Source organism: Mustela lutreola, chromosome 4 (genome assembly GCF_030435805.1).
Source record: "Mustela lutreola isolate mMusLut2 chromosome 4, mMusLut2.pri, whole genome shotgun sequence".
In the NCBI taxonomy this organism is placed as follows: Eukaryota; Metazoa; Chordata; class Mammalia; order Carnivora; family Mustelidae; genus Mustela; species Mustela lutreola.
In genome coordinates, this window is record NC_081293.1 from 183,643,986 (window position 1) to 183,667,667 (window position 23,682).

Sequence of the window (23,682 nt, forward strand, 5' to 3'; positions counted from 1 at the left end):
ATTAGTATTTGTATTTACATTTACACACATAAATCAACACTAGACATAACTTTTGGTTAACTAATAAGTGTATAGATCAGCACTCTCCCAAAGACATATGAGTCTTTGGTAAAGGAAAGTTTGAAATAAATTTAATAGTATTTTTTATTTCACCCATTACATCCAAAATAATCATTTTGTTCATCTTAAAAAATAAAACTGGCCATTATTTTACCAGCAAAAATGGTTTTTTTGGGAAATAGTGGAGGACTGCAGTCAGGGACAGCTGTGGGAAAACCATAGGCAATTCTGGACAACAAAGGAGAGGGATATACTGGTTTATAGAGAAAAGGGGTCGGGGGGAGTGGAGAAGGCTCTTAAAAACAAAAAGTTGACTGGAGCAAACTGGGAGTTCCAAGTACAGGTGCTTTTCCTTGGCTGAGTCGTGACTATCTCTCATTGGCTAGGCTGTTGCTAGGGCAAAGGAAAGCCTTTCTTCTTCGGGCAGAGATAGGAATGAAGTGTCTTTGCCACAGTGCTTCTCCTCCTGTTGTGTCTGCAACTGATGAAGGGTGAGGCATGACTGCACCCCCGCTGGCCTCCTTTCTAAATGAGATTTCTTGTTAATTTTCCACAATTTCAACCTGTAATTAATATAAAAATTATAGCATATTTTACATTCTGATTTTCACACTAAATCTTAGAAATCCAGTGTGTATTTAATCTCCAGGCACATCTCACTTTGGACTAGTCACAGTGGAAGTGCATGTGGCTTGTGGTTGTCGGGTATTCGGGACAGCACAGGGCGGGGTGTTTATCCTCAGCGTGGACGCCCAGTGTGAGGGGCAAGGAGGGTGGGGATTTCGAGAATAATGAAGTGAGGATGAAATCAGAGATCGTTTAACAGCTTCTTCAGTAATCACTGCTTCTTTACTATAGAATGTTCAAAAAAACCACAGGCTGGGGGAAAATAAAAGGAAAGAAAAGACAGCTTTCTAAATATATGTGGACACAAAGACTGTCTGCCGAGAGAGCTGCCTGAATTATTTTTCTTTGTTTGCTGACAGAAGCCAAAGTTTTCAAATTCAAAATAGGGATAAGGACCATAGAAATTTCTATTCCTCCCTGATTTCTTCTCAGGCTGGGAAGAAAAGCCTGCCTGCCTCCCGGCTGCCTGTGGCCTGCAGAGAGGGGAAGCTCTAATTCACATTCCCGTTGTGGAGGGCAGGGACCAGAGGGGCTCTGAGGGGAGGTACAGAGTTACCTGAGCAATTTGCTTCTCAAAAGAGATGGCAAATAGAAGTTTCTGCACCTGCTGTAGCTCAGGACCAATTAATATGAATGTGAAGGGTATGTCCTAGTCTCCAGAATGGGCTGCTTGAGCAACAGATTTACTTCTCATCCTTGCGAAGACTGGTAGTCCAAGGTTACCATGGTGCCAGTATACTCAGGTTCTGGGGAGTTCCCTGTCCTTGGTTTATAGTTGGCTACCTTCTGGCCTTGTCTTCACAGGGTAGAGAGAGGAAACATTGATGTCTCTTACTCCTCTTAAAAGAGCCTTTATTCCATCAGGACGCTCCACCCCCTTCAACCTTATCTAAACTTAATTACCACCTAAAGACCTACCTCTCCCCCACCCTGCCCCCCCCCCCCCCCGCCAGATACCATCACCCTGGAGGTTAGAGCTTCAACATAGGAATTCTGGGGGGACACAAACACTGACTTTGTCACAGAGGGACTGCTTTCATATCTCAAGTGTGTTCTTACGCTATTTTATGTGTACATAGTCACTAACCTTTACCTACCTGTTTTTGTTTTTTTAAAACCAGCATAAAATTGAAGCCAAGAGACTCATTTAGCATAAAACTAATTGTCAGTTGCTTTGAAGGACTTACATTGATGCTTTTCCTCCTAAAATGATAGAAATCAACTTACACCAGTGATTACTTAATAAAATGACCCCCCCAAAAATTGTTAAATAGAAACAGGGAAAAATAAAGTTGACAGTGAAATACCAATTAATTTGTTTAACAGTTTGTTATATTAAAGTAGATTATAGAAGGGACACCTGGGTGGCTCAGTTGGTTAAGGGTCTGCCTTCAGCTCAGTCATGATCGGTGGCCCTGGGCTCAAGCCCCACATCAGGCTCCTTGCTCAGCAGGGAGCCTGCTTCTCCCTCTCCCTCTGCCTGCCCTGTCTCTCCCCCTGCTTCTGCTCTCTTACTTTCTCCCTGGCAAATAAATAAATAAAAATCTCTTAAAAAAGAAAAGTAGATTATGGAAATCTGTAAATTTGTTTTTCTCAACTCTCAAATGCTTATTTCTGAAAAATATGTTACCATTTTTGTTTCTGACAGATCCAAGGACTTGAAATTTTGAAACTCTGGTTATCTTAAGTGACAATGGACAGTTACTTAGATAATGGGATAACCTTGAAATTTTTGCATGGTGTTTTATAGTTTATATTATTTATAAAGTGCTTTTTGAAATCCTCAAGCTAGACCCTAATAAAAACCCTCCAACTCAGAATTGTGGGGACAAGGCCACCCAGCTGTCCACCAAGGTAAATCCTGTTTCTGACTTAGAGACCCCTTAGTTCTACTATTAGAATGCAGCAAAATCTCCTGATTTATAAGAATTATAAGAAAAAGACGAAAAAGTAAAATAAGGGTTGTTACAAGAAAAGGAATTCTTCATAAGTGACTTGCAAACTAAAATGAATGATGATTTTGAGGCATGTATCATCACAAGCTCTCATTGAGTTGTTGATACTGAGTTTGGGAGAGAACAAATATTCTGGTTCACTGGGGTAGGGACATACTCATTGAAAGGGTTAGGTAACTGACAGAGTCCTGATAAAAGAATCTCTGCATCACTAAAAAAGTGGATCTGACATAAATTGACATTGTTTTGAGGAAGAAGGCAACCAGTGTATTGATTAATTTATTCATGAAATACTTATTGAGCATTTATTATGTTCTGGAGAACAAAGACAAGAATTCTGCCATCATGGGGCTTAAATTCTGGTGGGAGAGATGTTTAAATAGACTTAAATGAAATCACATTGCAGGCCCTGTGCTGGATACTTGACATCCTCTCAGAAGTCCTACAGCAACCTCAGGCATTATCATATTTCCAATTTAAAGATGAAAAACCTAAGTCTCAGTAAGTTGCTCAATATGACACAGCCAATAAGTACCAGGAGCGGTAATTAAACCTTGTTCTATCTGGCCCCTTCATCCCATAGTTCCACGACTATACTGTCCCCAGGTCATCGTATTTATGAGAATACTTTTCCAAACGTCAGCATTTAATAACATTAGAACCTCTAGGTTTGCTGCTCATTCGCTTGCTTTTTTTCAAAGTGGTCATTTTGTAGTATTGGGCTGAGCCATGTCTTCAAAAGAAATGACATGTGATATGTTTAGTCTGATTTGATAGTGCAAATGACTGCTTCCCCCCGAGCAACAACAGGAAGATTCTTAATGGGCGCTGTCTTCAGAATGTGATTCTGATAGGCAATTGCCTCTTTAATAGTGGAGTCTGTGTAATAGCAAAGGACAGCCAATTATAATCAGGCACTGTCTGCCGAGGCTGACTTTGGTGGGGGTGCTAGAGAAATAACAGGTTTTGTGAGGGAATAGAATTCAAGAGGTGACATCAAGAGGGAAAGAAAATAAATAAAAAGGAGGCAGGACAGTTTCTCATATCCTGAATCATCCTCACTTGTCGCTGGGCTCTTCCATAGAAGGTTAGAGTTGACCCCTGCCAAGGGGTATAGTCTTATTGTTCTTATCAGATTAAGGTTTTGATTATATCTGGCCCAGGGTGGGGGGGGCATCATTATATTTAGTATGTATTGGGCCAAATCCCAGACATCTCTTCATTGGCTAGGTGAACATAGCCATGTTTTTTGTTTTTTTTTTTTTTAAGGTTGTATTTTTTAAAAAAAATTTTTTTATTAACATATAATGCATTATTAGCCCCAGGAGTACACGTCTGTGAATCTCCAGGTTTACACGCTTCACAGCACTCCCCATAGCACATACCTTCCCTAATGTCCATAACCCAACCACCCTCCTCCCCCCCCAGCCCCCGCAACCCTTGGTTTGTTTTGTGAGATTAAGAGTCTCTTATGGTTTGTCTCCCTCCTGATCCTGTCTTGTTTCATTTATTCTTTTCCTGCCCCCCAAACCCTCTACGTTGCCTCTCAACTTCCTCATATCAGGGAAATCATATGATAATTGTCTTTCTCTGATTGACTTATTTCGCTAAGCATAATACCCTCTAGTTCCATCCATGTCATTGCAAATGGCAAGATTTCATTTCTTCTGATGGCTGCATAGTATTCATTATATATATATACCACATCTTCTTGATCCATTCATCTGTTGATGGACATCTAGGTTCTTTCTATAGTTTGGCTATTGTGGAATTGCTGCTATAAACATTCGGGTGCACATGCCTTTTCAGATCACTACATTTGTATCTTTAGGGTAAATACCCAGTAGTGCAATTGCTGGGTCATAGGATAGCTCTGTTTTCAACTTTTTGAGGAACCTCTGTGCTATTTTCCAGAGTGGTTGCACCAGCTTGCATTCCCACCAACAGTGTAGGAGGGTTCCCCTTTCTCTGCATCCTCATCAGCATGTCATTTCTTGACTTGTTAATTTTAGCCATTCTGACTGGTGTAAGGTGGTATCTCATTGTGGTATTGATTTGTATGTCCCTAATGCCAAGTGATGTGGAGCACTTTTTCATGTGTCTGTTGACCATTTGGATGTCTTCTTTGCAGAAATGTCTGTTCATGTCTTCTGCCCATTTCTTGATAGGATTATTTGTTCTTTGGGTGTTAAGTTTGATAAGTTCTTTATAGATTTTGGATACTAGCCCTTTATCTGATATGTCATTTGCAAATATCATCTTCCATTCTGTCAGTTGTCTTTTGGTCTTGGTGACTGTTTCCTTTACTGTGCAGAAGCTTTTGATCTTGATGAAGTCCCAATAGTTCGTTTTTGCCGTTGCTTCCTTGCCTTTGGAACTTAGCCTTGTTTTTAAGATTTCCTGTGAGGGAGTCATCACTCCCATCGTTGGTTTTCTGTTCCCTTTTCAGGGAGGTATGAGATCTAGTGTTGTAAAGAGCCCATGGCTCTCGTGGCCTGATAGCTTTGGTGCTGCTTTCTTCCTAGCTGCAAAACCTTGGGCAGATGCCTTAGGTCTCTCTGTCCCTGTTTCCTCATCTGTAAAATAGGGATCACAGTAGAACTCACTTGTTAGGATTTGCACAAATGAAGCACTTACACCAGTACCTAGCCCATGGTAAATGCTACAGGTGTTAGGGACTATTACTATGATTGTTGTTACTGTTACAGAGGTCTCATCAAGTTACATTTAAATTGGTCACCTTTGTGTTCTTAACATCAAATGGCAGTGAAGAAGAACCTTTACTTTTAGATTCCCAGTACTTTGCCCATGAGTGTTGACAGATTTATATCAGCCACAGAAGACCTTTGAATTTAATAAAACAATGCATGGGGTAGCCATCAGGCATCAAGGACACAATGTGTGGGATTTTAGCCCCTTGAGGCTGTAATAATGAAAATACCATAGATCGGGTGGCAGACAACAGCGGTATATGTCTCACAGTGCTGGAGGCTTGAAGTCCAAGATCAAGGCGCCAGAAGGTCTGTGTCTGGGGAGGACGTTTCCTGATTCGCATGTACCTGCTCACATGCTATCTTCATGTGGCCAAGAGAGACTGTCTTTCTCATGACTCATATTGGCACTCATCTCATTCATGATGGCTCTACCTTCATGACCTAATGACTTCCTAAGATCCCCACCTCCAAGTACTATCACATTGGGACTTCAACATGACATATTGGGACATAGCATTCAATCCATAGCACTTGAGAAGGAGTGCTGCAGAAACTGGATAGGCAACGTTGAGCTTCATGCCTCTGGTTGGAGTAGACCTTGGGAAGAGGCTCATCTCCTTTGCATCTGATCTCGTAGGTGCCTACCTATGTCTCCCCTCTTGCTCACAGCCCTGGGTCAGTGTAGCTGCCGGGGCTCATGTTGTATATGGGGATTTCTCAGTGCTGAGATGATTTGGACATAGTAACCAGTTGGGATATAAATCAGTATTTGTGGGTATGAAATGCTACCACATGAGACCTGTTGTCCAACCTCAACTGTTTTTACTGTGCAGTCAGATGAAGAAGCAGATTTCAGGATCCCTGCTTATTTGTTTTTTTATAGTTTTGCTTTGACGCTATTGCAACATGCTTTTTATTTTCTTTTTTATAAGTAATCCTAAATCAGGCAACCGTGTCATGTTAGCCTTAAAATTCAACTATGTCAGGCTTAATTTTATCAACAACAAAAATCAAAGAAGAAGAAAGGAAGCGGGGAGGGAGGGAAAAGCCTTCCCTAGCAGCATGTGAAACCTGTTACCGAATGAACAGCAGACAAGGATGAATTAAGCACACTGTTGGTCAAGTGGGGTCCCATCCCCATAGAAAAACAGCTGTAGAAAACAAGCCATATCATTTTTTACTGACTTGTTCTTTTGGTGATTGAGGCATTTCATTGCACAACCAGGAAAATAATAGGTTACTTTCACAATGGGAGAAGTTTAACAAATGCTCAATCACTCACCTACATCATCACTGTCGTTGGCAAGAGCTTTACTATATGATATTGATGCCTTGCTTCTTTCTTATGGCCATATTCTTTTCAGATTCAATCTGTCTGCAATGGGCCACTAAACATTTCAATTTGCTACCTGTGGAGCTGGATTGTAATGTTCAGGCTGAAATGAGAGAGAAATGGATTTAGTGGAACTCAAAGTAGAGCGTTTCATGGATTTTTGAAGAAGGATGCACAAACTGAAACCCACAGATAAGATACACGTGATCACTTCTGAGTGTCTCGAAGAAGTACATGGTATTAAGCAATTCATGGATGTTTATAGGGAAAATAGACTCTACTAGCTACTGACAAAGACCCCTTGCATTTTGAGGAACACAGACTCTGCTTTCCTGGGCTCCACTTGCCTTTACTTAGTGCCCTAATACTAGCCCTTGCATCTTTCTGACACTGTGCTCTTAAGGGAGCTGAGCTACTAAAGAAGATGGAATTCCAAATTATTTTCTGGTCCAATCAGACTAAAAGGAAGGATTTTTATTCCAGAATTGGGAGAGAGGTTTTCTCTTCCTTGCAGTTTTAGAGGAAAATAACCTGAGGACGAACTGACCATGGAGGAGTGAAGAGCTAAGAGAATTGCAGAGCAAGAGCCTTGATTTTACTGTTCCTTCAGCCCTCTCCACCTTTGGGACTTAACTTTTATATGAGAAAATACATCGTTCTGCTGGTGCCACTAGAAGCAGGCTGGTGGATGTTTCTGTGCCTTGCCCTATTGTGCATTCACATATATGGTGTGTCACTTCAGAAAACAATTCTGTAAGTTAGGGAGCACCCTACCCATTTTAACAGAGTGGAAATGAAGGATTTAGTGCTGAAGTGACCTGTCTAAGTCTCAGCCAGGATCAAAGTTCCTCATCTTTGGAATGTAACTCTAGCTTTCTTTCCCATTCGTATCATGATCACAGCCATCATGTAAAAATACCACTGGACTACAAAGGAATAAATAACACTGAGCCTCGGTTCTGTCACTGTATGAGTTTGAGAGATGCAGCCTATCTCTGGGCCTCATTTTTCTATTCTGTGAAACGGACTTCAGCAGACATAACCTACTCCATTTTTACTATTTATTTATTTATTTATTTATTTTTTAATAAACCTGATTCCATTCATGTGTTTTCTCCATGTTTGTCTTATCTTTTCTTAAAGTCATCATACCCTTCACGAAAGAGCAACAGTTTCATGCCAGGTTGTGTAAATAGAGGAGCGCTAGAAGGCAGAGGATAGCAGGTGTTGGTAGCTTTGTGTTGAGTAGTCTAGGCTTCAGAATGCCAGCTCAGTTTCATGGGGACTTCAAGGGTCTCATTGTCCTCTGATTTCTGGCTGCCACCAGGGAACGCTCCCAGTTGGAAGTGGTCTTTCTTCACCTGGCTGTAGACGACAAAAGTGGATCTGGTCTGTGGCTCCTTTCCTTGCTGACCCTGCAGTAGCCATGAACATCTTTAATGCTTTCCAGTGATTGGTTGGAGGCGGAGGGGGTAATACTGGGATTTCAATAAATGAGAGAGATCCCAGGTTAAAGGTTAAAAGTCAAAGTTAGAATAATTTACAGTCTTAAACATAAAGGCCCCTATATTTGAGTAAATTTAGGGACTTAAAATGTTTTTGGCCTGTTCCTGCCCTTCTTTTCTATTTTTCTCTTAATTCCTAGGCTGCTGCTTAGGGACTTTGTGTCCTAATTAACTATGATGAATTCACGGCCCCTTCTTCTGCATTTTGTGTGTTGTTTCACCAGACATTGCTTGTCTTCTCTCCACTATTAGGGGTCTTTGGAGCAGGGAGGAAAGGGGAGGGAGGGTACCAGGGTGTCAGAGCCTTTAATTATTTTATTTGGGGCAGAGGGCATGTTTGTGGTGTAGACACATGAAACTAGGCAGATTATTTTTTGTGGCAATTCTTAGTCATATTCTAGAAAGCATATTTCTTCATAGGAAAGTTACTGTCAAATAGCCATATTATTTCTGTTCAAATGGGGATCACCATGTATTGGTAAAGCAGTTAGCTTTGCCTTGAGTTACATAGAAAGCATACCATATCCCAATCGAGATTTTTTTTTTTCCTTAAAAATCTTATAGGCAAGTTCTCAAAGACAAGGTTAGACCACTACCTTCAGAGAGGTTTAGCATTGATCCTTATTTAATAGTCTTTTTCTTGAAGCATTCCTTTCATTCATTGATTCATTCAGCAAATATTTATTGAAAACTTCCTGAGTGCAGAGCACTGCTAAGTGCTGGAGACTGAGCCATGAAAAAGTTGGCGTGGGACTCCACCTTCAAGTGCCTTTCAATATGGCACGAAGAGCGAATTGAACAGTTGGTTGCAAGGGCTTGTCAGAGAGTTGGAATAGCTGTGTATGAGAGAGACTCTTGTGTGAATACAACCTCTCTTTAAAGGTGGACTTAGAGACTTCTGAGAGAGGGGAGCATTGCCCCGGAAGGTTCTGGAAGAGAGATCCTCCCTCATCACCCTAGAAATATGCATTTGTCACATCTGGCCTTGCCAGATGACTTGAAGACTTAAAGACTTAAAGTGATTTTTAATAGAAATCTGGTCTCCTGCCACAAAATATAAAAATTCCCCATGATTGGAGCTTTCTTCTAGAGTATTTTTGTGTAATTAAAGAGGTTTTTTTTTTTTTTACATTAGTTTTAGAAAATATTCTTTAAAAGTAGATTTCTTCATTTGCCAATATTTCACACCAGCTCTGTGTTCCTTAGACTCAGATATAAATAAACAATGAATTATTTTTTAGTATATGTGCGAACATATACTAAAGTGAACACAACAATGAATTATTTTTTAATTTATTTAAAGTTCTTTTTTTAGGTGTGATAGCAAGTAATTCTCTGATATTTCCCATAGATTCAGATTTAGCTGTAAGAAAAGAAAAGAAAAAGGAAAAGGAAAAAGAGGCTCAGACAAAGAGGAATTGTTAGAACTTCTGAAAGGTTCACTACTCTTTCTTACCCTTTCAGGTGACTAATGCCAAAGAATGAAATCAGTAAAATTGCCCTTTTCTTTGTAACTCAAGGTCAATAACTGGTAAAAGAACTTTTGAGAATTAAGTGAGCTTTGTAATTGGAATCATCGCCTTTTAAATTAGCATTATTCATTTAGTAACTAAAGAGTTGGTGTATTTCTCTCATTCAGTTATAGAAGTTTTCTCCTTTCTAGTCTAGCCGTTCATCAAGGCCCAACAAAATGGTGAGTGTTCTGCCTGTGGGTTGCCCCGCTTCCTCTCCACATCCGCCTCTGTGATACTCTCCACGATCATCTCTCCACTCCCCTCCATAGTTCTATATGATTTTATTATAATATACCACTCATATATCCATCCATCTTTCTCTTGTGTGAGGAACTCCTTGTGTCAGAACAGTGTTACTATAAACCCAGTGCCCCAGACAGGGCTCAGTGTATACTAGGCGCTCAGATACAGGTGATGAGTGGGTGAAAGGTGGCCCTCTGAAGAACAAAACATGCATATGTCCTTATATACATACAGCCAGCAAATATATATTAAGTGCCTATGTGTACAGGGTTGCCACACAGTCTGTTGAACATGCTAAATATATAGGTCCCCTCCCCTACATTTGGAAAGCTTAAAATTTCAATGGACTCTAAATGCGTATTTGTGGAAAAGATACCTTAAATAATGATATATACCAAAGATATGCCTTGTTGAGATGCTGAAGGATAGCCTTTGCTACAGTTTAGAGGCTCAAGGATCTCCTTTCACTAAAGAGAATCAGGAACTTTTCCATAGAAGAAATGGGATTTTAGCTCAACTTTGCAAGAGTTGGTCTGATATATGCCCAAAGGCACCGTGGATGGTGGTTTTGTCCATTAGGTTCCATCCAGGTCTCAAGGCAAAGACTGACTGCACAACCTCACCCAGCATGAGTCAAGGAATAGATTTTACTAGGGAAAAGGAAAACTGACACAGCTAAGTCAGCAAGACAGAAGAGGGCACAGTTCCTCCCATTCTCCATCATCCCACAGAGAAGTACACTGGGGCATCTGCTCTGCTGACCCTGCAGAGTGGGTTTGAATTCCCCTGATATTCTGCCTTACCGTCACTCAAGAATGAGAGAAAGCATCCTTGTCATTGAGGGAATCCTTGGGCTGCTCAGGTCCAAGCAGTTCAATCTGTTGGCCCAGATGCCTGTAGAAGTCGTTTGGGAACATCAGCTGCCTAGTATCTAGATGCTTTCAGACCCATGCAAAGTCTCTCCTTCTGAAGGATGAGCCGCCGATGCTGTGGGTAACTGATCCTGAGTACAGTCCCTTCTCCTGGGAAAAAGGTGTTCACTGGCGGTAGCCTGGTTTTTGTCCAGGCAACACTAAGTGAGCTCTGAGGGGTCACCATCAGATAATCCTGCTTATTGCCCTCCAGTGGTCAACAGTTAGGGCCCTGGAAATAAGAGGCTTGATTCAAATCCTAGCTTGCACGCTTACTGGCTCTGTGACTGTAGACCCTTCACTTCTCTAAGCCTTGGTATTCTGAAATCTGAAATTAGAATAATAATTCATTCTCCAATCATACAATCCTCCCCAATCCTACAATCAATAGAAATGTAGTGAGGACTGAATAAAACAGACGTTTAACACCTAGTAAATGTTCAGTGAGCATTAGCCATGAAGGAAGGATAATGATTCTCCAAAAAAGAGAATAGTGAGAATGTTTGTGTGAGAGTAAGCATGTTCTGGGGACAGTGAATGAACCAGCTTTGTCAGGGCAAAGGCTCATTTTGGGGGACATAGGACTGGATTTGTGGGGGGGGGGGCTCCCCTAATGCAAGACTGAAGAGTCCTCTTCCAGTCAGTTTGGGGCCATCGAAGATTATTCTTGTCCAAGCATGACATGTAGAGGAATTTTTCAGAAAAATAATGTAGTGGTAGACACTCCAGATTTATTTAAAGGTAAAGAAACTGAAAGCAGGAAGACCTTGTAGGCTAAAAATAATTAATTTTCTAGGAAGCTGTGGATTCGAGTTGCTTGAACTTTGATTTCTGTTCCGTCTGCCATTAGCCTTCATCCAGTCGGTCACAGTCTCAGGGCAGCAGCGTGCTTTCAGACCTGCCCTCCTGCTTTTATCTTTCATTGTGTGCCCAGCTTGAGGCTTAGCATCGTACAATAGTTAAAAAGTTCTATTTAATAAGGTATAGTAACAAAAATACTGTAAACCTATAAATATATGTGTATTATATATGTAACGGCATTTCTCTGAAGTACATTTTGATGATTTCTCATTAAATTGAATTGACAGAAACTTATTTATTTTATTTAATAAAATAGGAGCCTGGGAGGCTCAGGCAGTTAAGTATCCAACCGACTCTTGATTTTGGCTCAGGTCATGATCTCACGGTCATGAGACCAAGCCCATTTCAGGCTCTGCCCTGAGCATGGAACCTGCTTAAGGTTCTCTCTCTCTCTCTTTCTCTCTCTCTGAAGCACCTGGGTGGCTCAGTTGGTTAAGTGTCTGCCTAGAGCTCAGGTCATGATCCCAGGGTCCTAGGATCAAGTCCCACATCAGGCTCCCTGCTCAGTGGAGTCTGCTTCTCCCTCTAACCACTCCCTTTTGCTGGTGATCTTTCTCTCAAGCGCTCTCTCTCAAATACATAAAATCTTTAAAAAAAAAAAAAAAAAGATTCTCTCTCTCCCCCTCTCCCTCTGTTCCTCTACTCCCTGCTTGTGCATGCACTATCTCAAATAATAAATAAATAAACAATGTTAATGTAGTAAGTCAGAGTTTTATAAGAGCTTGGAATGTCTTGTTTAGCATTCCATTTTCCAACCCTGCCTAGTATAGTGCTCAGTAGAGACTAATCAAGAAATGATGGATGGATGGTTGGATGGATGGATGGATGGATGGATGAATGAATTGATGGGTTGCAGTCCAGAATCAATGACCTTTCCTCCACTGGATTATAACTGATTGTGTATGATTGTCTAATGTGTCTCCCACCATCACTCCCACTGGACCATGGCATCTTGGGGCAAAGATGGTACCTCTCTTCTCAGTGTATCCCCAGTTCCTAGCTTATGCCTAGAGTAGTCTTTCATTATTTCTTGAACAAGTGAATCTGTCCCTGAAATGAGGTTAAATGTGGAATTTTGAGAGAACATATTACCAATAAATGATTGCGTTCTGAGCCTTGGGCTACTTAATTTCTCTGAACCTTAGTTTCCTTATCTATAAAAATGCGTATAACACCTATTTTGCTACTAAATGGTAGTTAAAATATAATTTTAAATACTTCAGGATTATAATTAAATCTGGAGGTTATCGTTTCATGACTTGCCGATGAACCATGAGAATTCAAGGCACGGCCACCAATAAAGAAAGACCATTTTTTTTTTACCTTGAAGATTATATAGCTGGTTAATTCACCAGCAGAATGGGTTTATTCAGGAATTGCAACTAGAGACATGCAAACTGTAGCAAAGCTTAAGCAAATCTGGAGAACAAAGGAGAAGACCTTGCTTGCATAAAGAAAGAGGGATGGTTGGAAAGGGGTTGCCTTGATTAAGGGTCCATTGGAGGAAATCAGGAGTGGCAGCTTCCTTTTTGCTGAGTAGTAGTGTCTTCTATTTGGCTGGAGCTATTGCTGGGCAAGGAGGAACACCTTCTTCCTCTTGCTGGGTAGTAATGTAAGGTTCTTCTCATTGGAGAACACAAGGGACATGCGTGCCTGTTGGAGTCTACAGTTGACAACAGGTGGTAGTGTGTTCGAGCTCCCCTCAGAGCCTCCTAAAGCCGTTTCAAGTGAGGTTTCATCTTCACAACTTTCACAAGCAAACTGGTCAACCTTAGAATTTGATTTTGAAGTTATTTTCTTATTCATATATAACAATAAGAAATGGTTACTTAGGGGATATCTCATGTTATAAAATTTCTAGAAATTTCTGACAGTGTAGCAGGTTTTCCTTTCTCAGTTCTTTATTGTTAAAATATCAGAGAAAAAAAACAAAACTTTTAAGAGAAACAGAACAATATTTTGCTTAACTCGCTGATACTGACAGCAACCCAGCTGTGGTGTTTAGCAAACAGTAATGGTAGATAAGCAGAATCTAGAGCACTTGGAGATGTAGAAAAATTAACATACCAGCAAGGGGACAGACAACTTGAGATTGACTTGACAGGTATTTAAAATGAGCCACCTCAAAAATGGAGAAATGTTATTGAGGACTTAAATTTATCTGATAATTTTAAGGAGAAGTATGTTGGGTCTAAAGTAGAGCTTCTTATATTAAATAAGACCCTTCAGTTTTCCTACAGTAAATAGGTAACCAAGTTTGATGTTACCGTTGTCATTTTGCTCTATTCCTTTTGCTTCTGGTGGGCTTGTCCTTACAGTTACTGTCTCTTTCCAATTAAAGGAGGAATGGAGAACTTGAAATTCACGAGCTCTTTCTTTTTATCACCAAATTAATGCACTGGCCTTGGTTTGGGAGGGGAAGATGAGAAGATGTGGCTCTTTTCCATTTTTTTTCCATTAAGATTAAGAAAAAAATTCGGCATTTTGTCCATTTTTCAGCAGTGGCATCACCTTGCAGTTTATGATCTTCCATACTCTTAGGAGCTTATTATAAAGAAAATTACTTTGAAACATCATCAAGCATATATTCTGAGTATTACCTCTTTGGGGTTCATAGAGTTTCCTTAGGGAAAGAACCAGGAATCAAAAACTGATAATTGGAACCATTAATAAGATAGAGAATCTCTTCTCATACGGGGGCAGTGTGGTGTGGCAGAAAAGATATGTTTGGAAGTGAAGAGGTCTCATTCCTGTTCCTGGTATTTTTACTGTGTCAGAGACCAGATTTTATCACAGAAGACATAGGTCATTGTAAAACTCAGGGATATAAAAATGCAAATGTAACAAAATGCCGAGTGTCAGGTGAGGTTTTAGAACCTTTGTAGTAAACCAAAAGCACCAGGTCTTTTTTGTGACCTCCTACTGAGTCAGGTGTCTTGTTTACATATATCCACTGGGCAGGTACATACATGGCAAGAAGATGTTGGCTGAGAGACAATTTCCTATGGGTTTCTTGTGTTTCTTCACGTCTTATGAACAGAAAAGCATGACACTATGGACTTCCGTTGTGGACTGCCCTTTCAGTGGTGGCTGTTCAGCGAACAGTCTTGCAGTAAGAAAAAATGTCTCCTCTCTGGAGCGAAGGACAGGTTTCTTTGCTGTCCAGTATCATAGAAATAATGTCTCACTATAGGGAGCAAAGATTGAGCAGGTTTGCTTGCCGCCCATTAAAAAAGATTGGGTTTCCTGAGCCCAGGATTTGCCTCTTGTTCTGTACACACTACATGTCATTCATTCCTGACCCACGTCATGGGACTCAGTGGGAACCAGAGAAAGGAAATGATGGTAGCCTGGCTACTGTTGTTATTACAAGTAGTAAAATGTCCTTTGTCTCTGACCCAGGGGCCTAGGGTTTTCTTGGTTTGGGGGGAATGGTTCTGCCAGCATTCTTAAAAGTATGGTATACTAACTTGTTAGCTCACAAGGAGGGTAAAAACTGAGACCCATCAAAGTTTATGACAGAGCTGAGTTTGAACGTACTGATTTTGAAGGAAGGTGCATAGATGAAGTCATGCATCTGACGCAGTTGGCAACTGCGTGTAATTTCTTGCTTGCCTACATCTGACAAGCAAGAAGAGGTCAGAACTCAAGATATAAAATGTAACTTTAAGAATTCTTGCTAAACAAGGGTGCCTGGGTGGTTCGGTTGAGTGTCTGACTCTGGATTTCAGCTCAGGTCATGATCTCAGGGGCGTGAGTTCGGGCTCCGTGCTGGGCGTGGGGCCTGCCTGAGAGTCTCTCTCCCTCTCTGTCGGCCCCTCCTCCTGACTTGTGCCTGCTCGCACATGCTCTCTCGCTCTCAAAAAACAAAAAGAAAAAAATATATATTTCTTGCTACCCAGACTTAAATTATTACCTCGTTTGGGACTTGCATTAAAACCATTGTTTCATTACCGTGAAATGTTGAAAACCTATTGATAAGGCGCTTTGATTTTAAAGTAAAAGGTGCACTAGAGAAGACCAGTTTTCTCTGGCTTCACGCATTCAGCTACTTTACCTGGGTCCATTAAATTACTGTTGCTCTTTTATTTATCTGGGGTTCAGGGGAAATCAGAGGCTCTTTAAATGGAGAAAAATAGTTAATTTTTTTCCCCTGTAGAAAAAAAAAAATCAAGATTCTGCAGACTGAGAAATGTTAAAGAAGAAATGTATCCTTTTCACAAGGAAAGGCAAACTGGCTATTGTTAAACTGGGCTTTGGGCAATTACATGTCTTTTTCAGTAGCCAATTTAGAAACATTATTGAAACTTTCATGGTCTCTGGTATAATGTGAGCAGGAGTGATAACTCTTAGGTACTTAAGCTTGAATTCTAGGCATTTTAAAGGTCATCAGGAAAGGGAGAATAAGCCATTAATTTTTACTAGAGTGTTCATTTAAGCATCTTCTGTGAAAATCAATGTAAAATTTCCCTGCCATTCAAAATGCAAAGTGGTGTATAATATCGCTACTCCAAACTGCCCTAAATTGTTGAATTTTTAAACAAGCAGGGTTTGAGTTACGCCCTTACCACATAAATTCAGCTTCTCATATTGGATTATTGCCATATGGTTGCAATAGCAAGAAAAATAAATTTATGTCAGTCTGAATTCTACCTCTGCATTCATTATTTAAGCTGCTCTTAACCTTTTCCTAGGTCACTGATCATCTCATGGATTTGCTTTTATTCGTATGCCTCAGAGGAGAAAAATTCCTTTCTTTATGAGTATTATTTATAAGTTAAATGTTACTTCTCCATTTACATTAGTAATCTTAAATTATTTACCTGCTTTGGAATTCATCCGTTAACAGATTTGCCAAATGAAAGCTGTCAGCTGGATGTATCTATTTGTGCTACTCCTCTGTTACCCATTAAAGGAGCTGGTTTGGGAAAAATACAAAGTATTCAGAAGGGCAGAGAAGAGGTCAAGTGGTCCGTATCAAAGTCGACCTTGCTATAGCCAGTACCTGCTGACCTCCTGGCAGTTTCCCCCAACCTTGAGCTGTTGCACTATAACCCTTCTACCTCGTATGTGTTTCCTTCATTAAATCCTCAGTGATGTCTTTGGGATGGAGAAAGAGAACACTGTTTAAGAGACATAGTGTCTCCCCTAGGCAGCAGTAGTATGACAGTACGTCTTGACTTGATCATGAATTATATCTTGAGTTACTAAAGAAGTTTAACTTTTTTCCATTAAGACTTACTCAAAATTAAAAGTGAAGCCCCGGCTAAAGTAAACAAAAAATCTTACGTGTCATTGCTAGTCATGGCAATCTAAATTATGGGACTCCAAAATCCCATCATCAGACTGAGTAAGTAATCTCAGGCTGGCAGATCTGGCAATGGCAGGTTTGCCCATGGGCTTGCAAATTTGGTCTCAAGCCTTGGGCAGCTAGATGAGGGCTGGTTTTCCCAAGCTGTGTTTCCAGTCTTACACCCTGTCTTGTCTGATAACTCGAGACAGAAAGGACTCACTGTGAGCTACTGAGAAACTTTCACTTATCAGTTACTCCAAAGTCAATGGAAAGATCTCAGTCAGGCTGAGCTTTGGTGGGGAGTACCAGACAAAATTTTAAACCCACATCTGGAAGATAGGCTGTTAGCAAGGCGAACTTCAAAATAGAACCTCGTACATCTTAATTCTTCTGAAGCCTCTAACGCAAGGCATTCTCTCTCATTCATTCATTCAACAAATATTTGTAGAGTGTCCAGTGTGTAGCTCACATAAGGCTCTGAGGATATGTCAGAGAACAAATTCCTGTTTCTTGGAGCTTATACTCTGGTGGGGAGTCACGGATATTAATAATGCCATGTTTATTTTATTAGTGAGTATTAAGATAGAGATGTAATAGTTCAGTTGGTGACAAGTGCCATGAAGGCAGGTAAAGTGGAGTGAGGAGTTCGGAGAAGGCCCTCTGTGGAGGCGCTCTCTGGGCGGAGACCAAAGGAAGAGAGGAAATGATGGATACAGAGAGCTGGAGACAGATGTTTGGGTAGAAGGAGCAGCAAGTGCAGTGCCTGAAATTGGGAGTGTTCCTTAGGATTTGGAGGGCTCTGTGAGAGAACCCGTAAGATTAGAACACAATGGTAAGGAGAAGCGAGAGGAAATGAGGCTGGAGAAATACGTGGGGGACTGGAGACGGGGGATGATCCAAGAACGGGCCGTGGCAAAGACTTTGACATTGAATAAAAAAGGAAGTTAATGGGGGATTTCGAGAGGTGGAGGGAGACGATCATAGATTTTAAAGCAGTACTGAGCAACAGAGCTTCATGTAATCTCGGGAATGTTCTAGAATCTACACTGCCTAGTAAGGTAGCCACCAGCCCCTTGAAGCTGTTGTGCACTTAAACTGGGGCTAATGCACCCAAGGAACTGAGCTTTTTTATTAAGAGGATTTTTAACTTGAGTAGTAACGTATGGCTAGCATATTGGACTGCATAGTTTTAAAAATTTTAAACATCAGTTGCTTTGTGGGGAATGGTATGTAGGGAGGTAGAGGGACAGAAGTGGGGAGAAGACTTTGAAAGCGACTATAATAATCCAGCCAAGGGGTTAGCAACTCTGTTTTTGTAATGTGCCAGATAGTAAAATTCGGGCTTTGCAGGTCATGTGATCTTCATTACCCTACTCACGTGTGCCACCGTAGCATGAAACCAGGATAGACAACATGTGAATGAGCTCAGATGGTCATGTTTCAACAATACTTTATGGGTGGGTCAGGTAGGGCCCCTGGGCTGTTGTTGGCCAACCTGTGATGTGGAGGACAGGGCATGGTGATGTGGGCCAGGCCTTGCTTCAGAGGTCAAGTTGACAGGAGGCTGCCTGTGGGAGCTGGAAGAGAAGACGAAAGCCATACCTTGCAGGGGCTTGTCCTCTACATCTGGTGAAACGGAGTTGCCATCTGGTAAAATGCAGAAGACCTGATAGGAGCAGATTTGGAAGGAGAAGCCCAGTTGGTTTTGGCTTTGTTAGGTTTGAGATGTCTGATTTGGCGTCCAGGGGATCCGAAAACCAAGAGAGGTCTAGACTGCACAGATGCATTTGATAGTCGTTGAAATTAATGATATTAAACCCAGTAGGATGAGTAAGATCTCCTAGAGTGAGCATCTGCTGCGGAAGAGAACAGGTCTGCGTGCTGACCCCTGGCCTGCCCCAGTGTGGGGCTAAAACTGCTAAGGAGACCATGCAGCCGAGAAGAAGATAAGGAAGGGTCAGAGCAACCCAGGAAGTGATGTCACAGCAACCAAACGAGAGTGCGTCAAAGAGAGATTCATCAGTGCTTACCAGACATGGTGGGGACACATACGTTTCCGGAGGTGGTGAGTCACCGGGCCCACACTACTCTCTTCTGGCTTTTGCTGAGGCGTAATACGCAAACTCCCTGTTCAGAAGCTTTTAATGAATCCCCTTTGCCGGCACAATAACGTCCAGCTCCTTGACCAGGACTTGGCACTTTAATCGGGCTGTGAGCCCAACTGCAGCACCTCTGCACGGGGCTCCGGTAAGCCTGGCCATTCCATGTGTTTTTATTTTCTCATCCTCTTCAAATTCTGTGATGTTTCAAATGCTGTCCTGTCCTTTACCTACCGATATCTTAGCAATCAGGGGCCAATGCAGATGCTCTTTTCTCTGTTAATACTTCCCCACTCCCCCCCACCCCATCTCTCCTTGTCACCCTTTCTTAAACCCTTTTGATTCCAGTTGTTGGTTTTCATTCCCTCCTGATATTTCAGACTCCCTGTAAGCAGGAGAGGGACCAACTTCGCTAAGTAGCTTCAAGTCCTGGAGGTTCCACTGTTTTACCTGTAAATTGAGACAGATAAGGTTTTGTGACAATTAAATGAGGCAGTCATATTTATCTATGCCCTCATTGCCTTTACTGTGTGTCAGATGACAGCAAGAGGTTTTCAGTGTAAATAATTTAACAAACAAGTTCGTTGAAGGAAAAATTATAAAGAGATCGTTGTTTTTCTCTCTTAAAGTGTGTATCACTTTCTCTTGCACATACCTCCTCTTAAATTATTTATGTTGGAAGGATTAAGCATTAACTTCTCTGCCTGAAGTTAATTATCGGTGAATTTTTTTTTTTTTCATTTTACAGTCTTTAGTTGAAGTTCTTTTAAATAATTGCCACTTGGCAGTTTATTAACTTGATAAAAGTACGTGACTGTCTGATTCTTCCTTTGCCCCCAAATGCCACTTCTCTCGTTAATCAGCGGCGTGTCTCTGAGTGAAAAGAAGCTGTAGCTAAAGTCAATACTTATAACTTTTTCATTAGACCTTAAAACGTTATGTTAAAAATTTATGGGAGTGCATCAGGTGGAGGAAGGGAGCGTTATATGGAGAGCTGGACCTCTCCTTAGTGCCTTTGCAGCAAGAAGCAGAGCTGTTCTTTCCCAAAAATAACGATTTGCTAGGGAGTTGTCTTGAAAGGCTTGGTTCTGTGACAGGGTGTACTGGGGAAATTCTTACCGAGACTTTCCATTGATGTTGTCACACAGTGTTTACTGAAGACAGCTTTTCATTTCTGAACTGTAGAAAACATTGGGAGTTAGAGAATGGCTCAAACCTTTTTGACTACATTGAATCTACCCAAGAGTACTTTCCCTTGTCAGATTTGGGCTACATTTTTCTGTCCTTCTTTTGGAAAATGGTTGTGTATGCTGGTAATTTGTCTTGTTGTTAAGACAACTAACAATGACTAGTAATTGCCGTCTAGTTATTCGTAATCTACATAATGTTCCCCTATAGTATGATGTATACTTCTTCTGTTCTGTAAACTCTTCTTGGGCTCTTTACCCACTTCTTTGTTAGCTAACAACAAGTAGAGAAGAATGACTTCCATCTAGGGTCATTTTACAAGAACGTTTAGGGTTTTCTTAATCCAGCCATCCTCCAACGTATGATCTTTTCTATAGTATTTCTCTATCATGAATTTTATCCATTCCAATATCTCCACCTTTTGAAAAAACTCATTCCATCATTCAGTGAAATGGCCCATTAGATAGCCATCTTTTTTTTGTTGTTGTTTTGTTAAAGATTTTATTTATTTGACAGAAAGAGAGAAATCACAAGTAGGCAGAGAGGCAGGAAGAGAGAGGGGGAAGCAGGCTCCCTGCTGAGCAGAGAGCCTGATGTGGGGCTCAATCCCAGGACCCTGAGATCATGACCTGAGCTGAAAGCAGAGGCTCAACCCACTGAGCCACCCAGGCGCGCCTCCCCTTTTTTAAAAAAGATTTTATTTATTTATTTGACACAGAGAGAGAGAGATCACAAGTAGGCAGAGACGCAGGCAGAGAGAGATGGGGAAGCAGGCTCCCTGCCAAGCAGAAAGCCCGATGCTGGGCTCGATCCCAGGACCCTGAAATCATGACCCAAGCTGAAGGCAGGGGCTTAACCCACTGAGCAACCCAGGCGCCCCTAGATAGCTTTTTTTTTTTTTTTTGGTAAGATTTTATTTATTTATTTGTCAGAGAAAGAGAGAGAGAGAGCACAAGCAGGGGAGAGGCAGGCAGAGGGAGAAGCGGGCTCCCTGCTGAGCAAAAAGCCTGATGTGGGGCTCGATCCCAGGACCCTAAGATCATGACCTGAGCCGAAGGCAGAGGCTTAACCCACTGAGCCACCCAGACACCCCTAGATAGCCTTCTTTTAATGCAAAATGCTCTGACTCCATGCAGCCTTACCTGTCCATTCCAGCTCTCACCCTCCGGCTCTTAAGGAAGTAGTCGGATTCCTCTTCCACAAAACCGTCCGTTCACTATTTGGATGACAAGAACACGGTTCTGTTGCTTAAACCCTGTAGATTCTCCAATAATGTTGATTATGGATGAATTCTCCCCCTTTGTTTTTCTTTAGAATTAGTTTCAGGAAAAGTTACAGACAACAAATACAAAAAACCCACAAAACCCCTTATTTGCTAAATATAAATTTGGGCAAGGCTGCAAGAAGAAATGTGGGAATGATCAACAGTGGACTTGGTTAATCTCTGTTGAGTAAATATATACGTAGGCCTTTAAAAAAATATCTTACATTTTTGAGAAGACGTAACTGCGCTGGTGCTCGTATGATAGTTCTGTAGCACTTCTGCTTGCGTATTCGTCTCTAAACGCTGGATTTGGACCCATGTTGGCCTGTCGTGTGAACTTTGCAAGCTGCTATGTGAAGGAATGGGGGGAGGGAGACATTCATAAAACATATTGCCAGGTAAATAGTTACTTAGAAGAGGGAGGCAGTACTGTCCGCTCACTGGGGAGTAATAAAAAAGACTCATTGCATTTCCTGTTGAAATGATGTTTGGCATGACTGGAAGAGAGTGCTTACCTACAGGAAATCTTTTTGGGTCCTTGGGGCATAGTAAGATTTTTCTCGAGCTTTCCTGATCCTATCTTATTTTTAGCTGTATGTTTTTATATAATATTAGATTTCGTAAGTCTTTTTTTTAAGCCTCAGAGTCATATTTTTATGATTTTTTAAAAATTGACATACTTAAAGTCAATTTATGTTATTCTCCTTTTCTAAACACTCCTATGAATTCAGGAGCGAGATTCTACCCGTACCACAAAACACTAAGAAAACTTCCTTTTCTAGGTCTAAAATAGCTTAATCTCTTGGTCAAAGGAATAAGACTAATTAAATCTTAATCTGGAAATCTCCCAGAGCAAGAAATAAAGTAATTGACCTCTAGAAATTAAATACTGTAGCATTCAGATGAATAATCATTGGCGACTGTGATTGCTTTTCTTAGATTTAGGTGAAAGGAATAAATGATGTCTGCTTTACTCAAATAATAGCATGGCTTTGATTTTCTGTTATTCTAATATTGCTACTCTTTCTAACAACTGCAAAGCGAAGAAGATTTTAAAAACAAAAAAGGAAAAAGAAATCACTTTATAGATCTCAAAGGCAGCCAAGGTCACTTTTTACTGACCTTCTTTCTGACAAATGAGATGACTGGAAAAAAGGCAGTAATTACTGGTGACGATAATGAGAATCTTCTTAAATGGATCTGAAATTATATTCTCTACCTGGACAAGGACCTTACAGGGGAAATCCTAGAGGTTAGTCAGCAGGATCTGCAAATACAGAGTCTTAGGATTAATTGCCTATGATGAACCTTTACTGAAATGTTCTAAATTCCCATTACTCCTTTCAAACAGATGATAGATTGGCAAAATATTATTAATGGCACTGCCATTTCTGCTGAGCATGGCTCTAGAAAAAAATAGCTTTTTGATATAATCAAGTCAGCTTGTTCAACTACCAACTATTTCAGATTTGGCAGATCCCAAGTTTTCTGGATGCTTGTTTGGATGTGTTTATAAAGCCATTGGTCTTCCTTCTCTCTCCTCTCTGCGCCCCACCCCCACCCTTCCTTCTGTTGTTTATTACGTTCTGAACATACAGCAAAGAGTAAGACAAGTCTTCATGCTCAGGGAGCTGACGATCAAAAGCATTTTGGAAAAAGTGTCCAAAAAATACCAGTATTGACTCTTAAACAATTTAGAATTATGAGCTCTTCCCCCCTATTTTGTATGGATTAACTCACATTAATAGATATATGCTACTTTGGTGAGCTTCAGTCATTTCATGTTTAATGCTATAAAAGACATAAGCTTTTAGTAAGATTAAGTATGCTACTCTTCTCTGTTAGATTTCATTTGACTTGATGAGACTCACTTGATAATCATTACAAAGTGAATCTAGTTGTTCAAATGGAAAATGGGATTTCGGGGTTTTTTTTTCTTTTGACTTTAGATTTTACTTAAAATATGCATCACATTTAAATGGAACCATAGAGTATTTAACATAGATAATCAAAAACAGTAGATATTACCCTGTAATAATTTATCTTTCTTACAGCAACATTTTGAAGTGTTAGTATGATTTTTAAAAAAAAAATTTTTTTTTTAAAGTCAAGGGT

The 23,682-nt window shown here is 40.7% G+C and overlaps 1 protein-coding gene and 1 long non-coding RNA gene across 2 annotated transcripts in view; one reads left to right on the forward strand and one right to left on the reverse strand.

Moving 5' to 3' along the window:
• EXOC4 (exocyst complex component 4) overlaps nucleotides 1–23,682 on the forward strand; it is a 730,059-nt gene that overhangs the window by 403,181 nt on the left and 303,196 nt on the right. The gene's annotated exons all lie outside the window — the stretch shown is intronic.
• On the reverse strand, nucleotides 127–1,651 carry LOC131829785 (uncharacterized). The gene is made up of 2 exons (XR_009352994.1): nucleotides 1,244–1,651; nucleotides 127–623 (listed from the first exon to the last, which is right to left on the reverse strand). It is a non-coding gene; the product is annotated as an uncharacterized LOC131829785 (long non-coding RNA).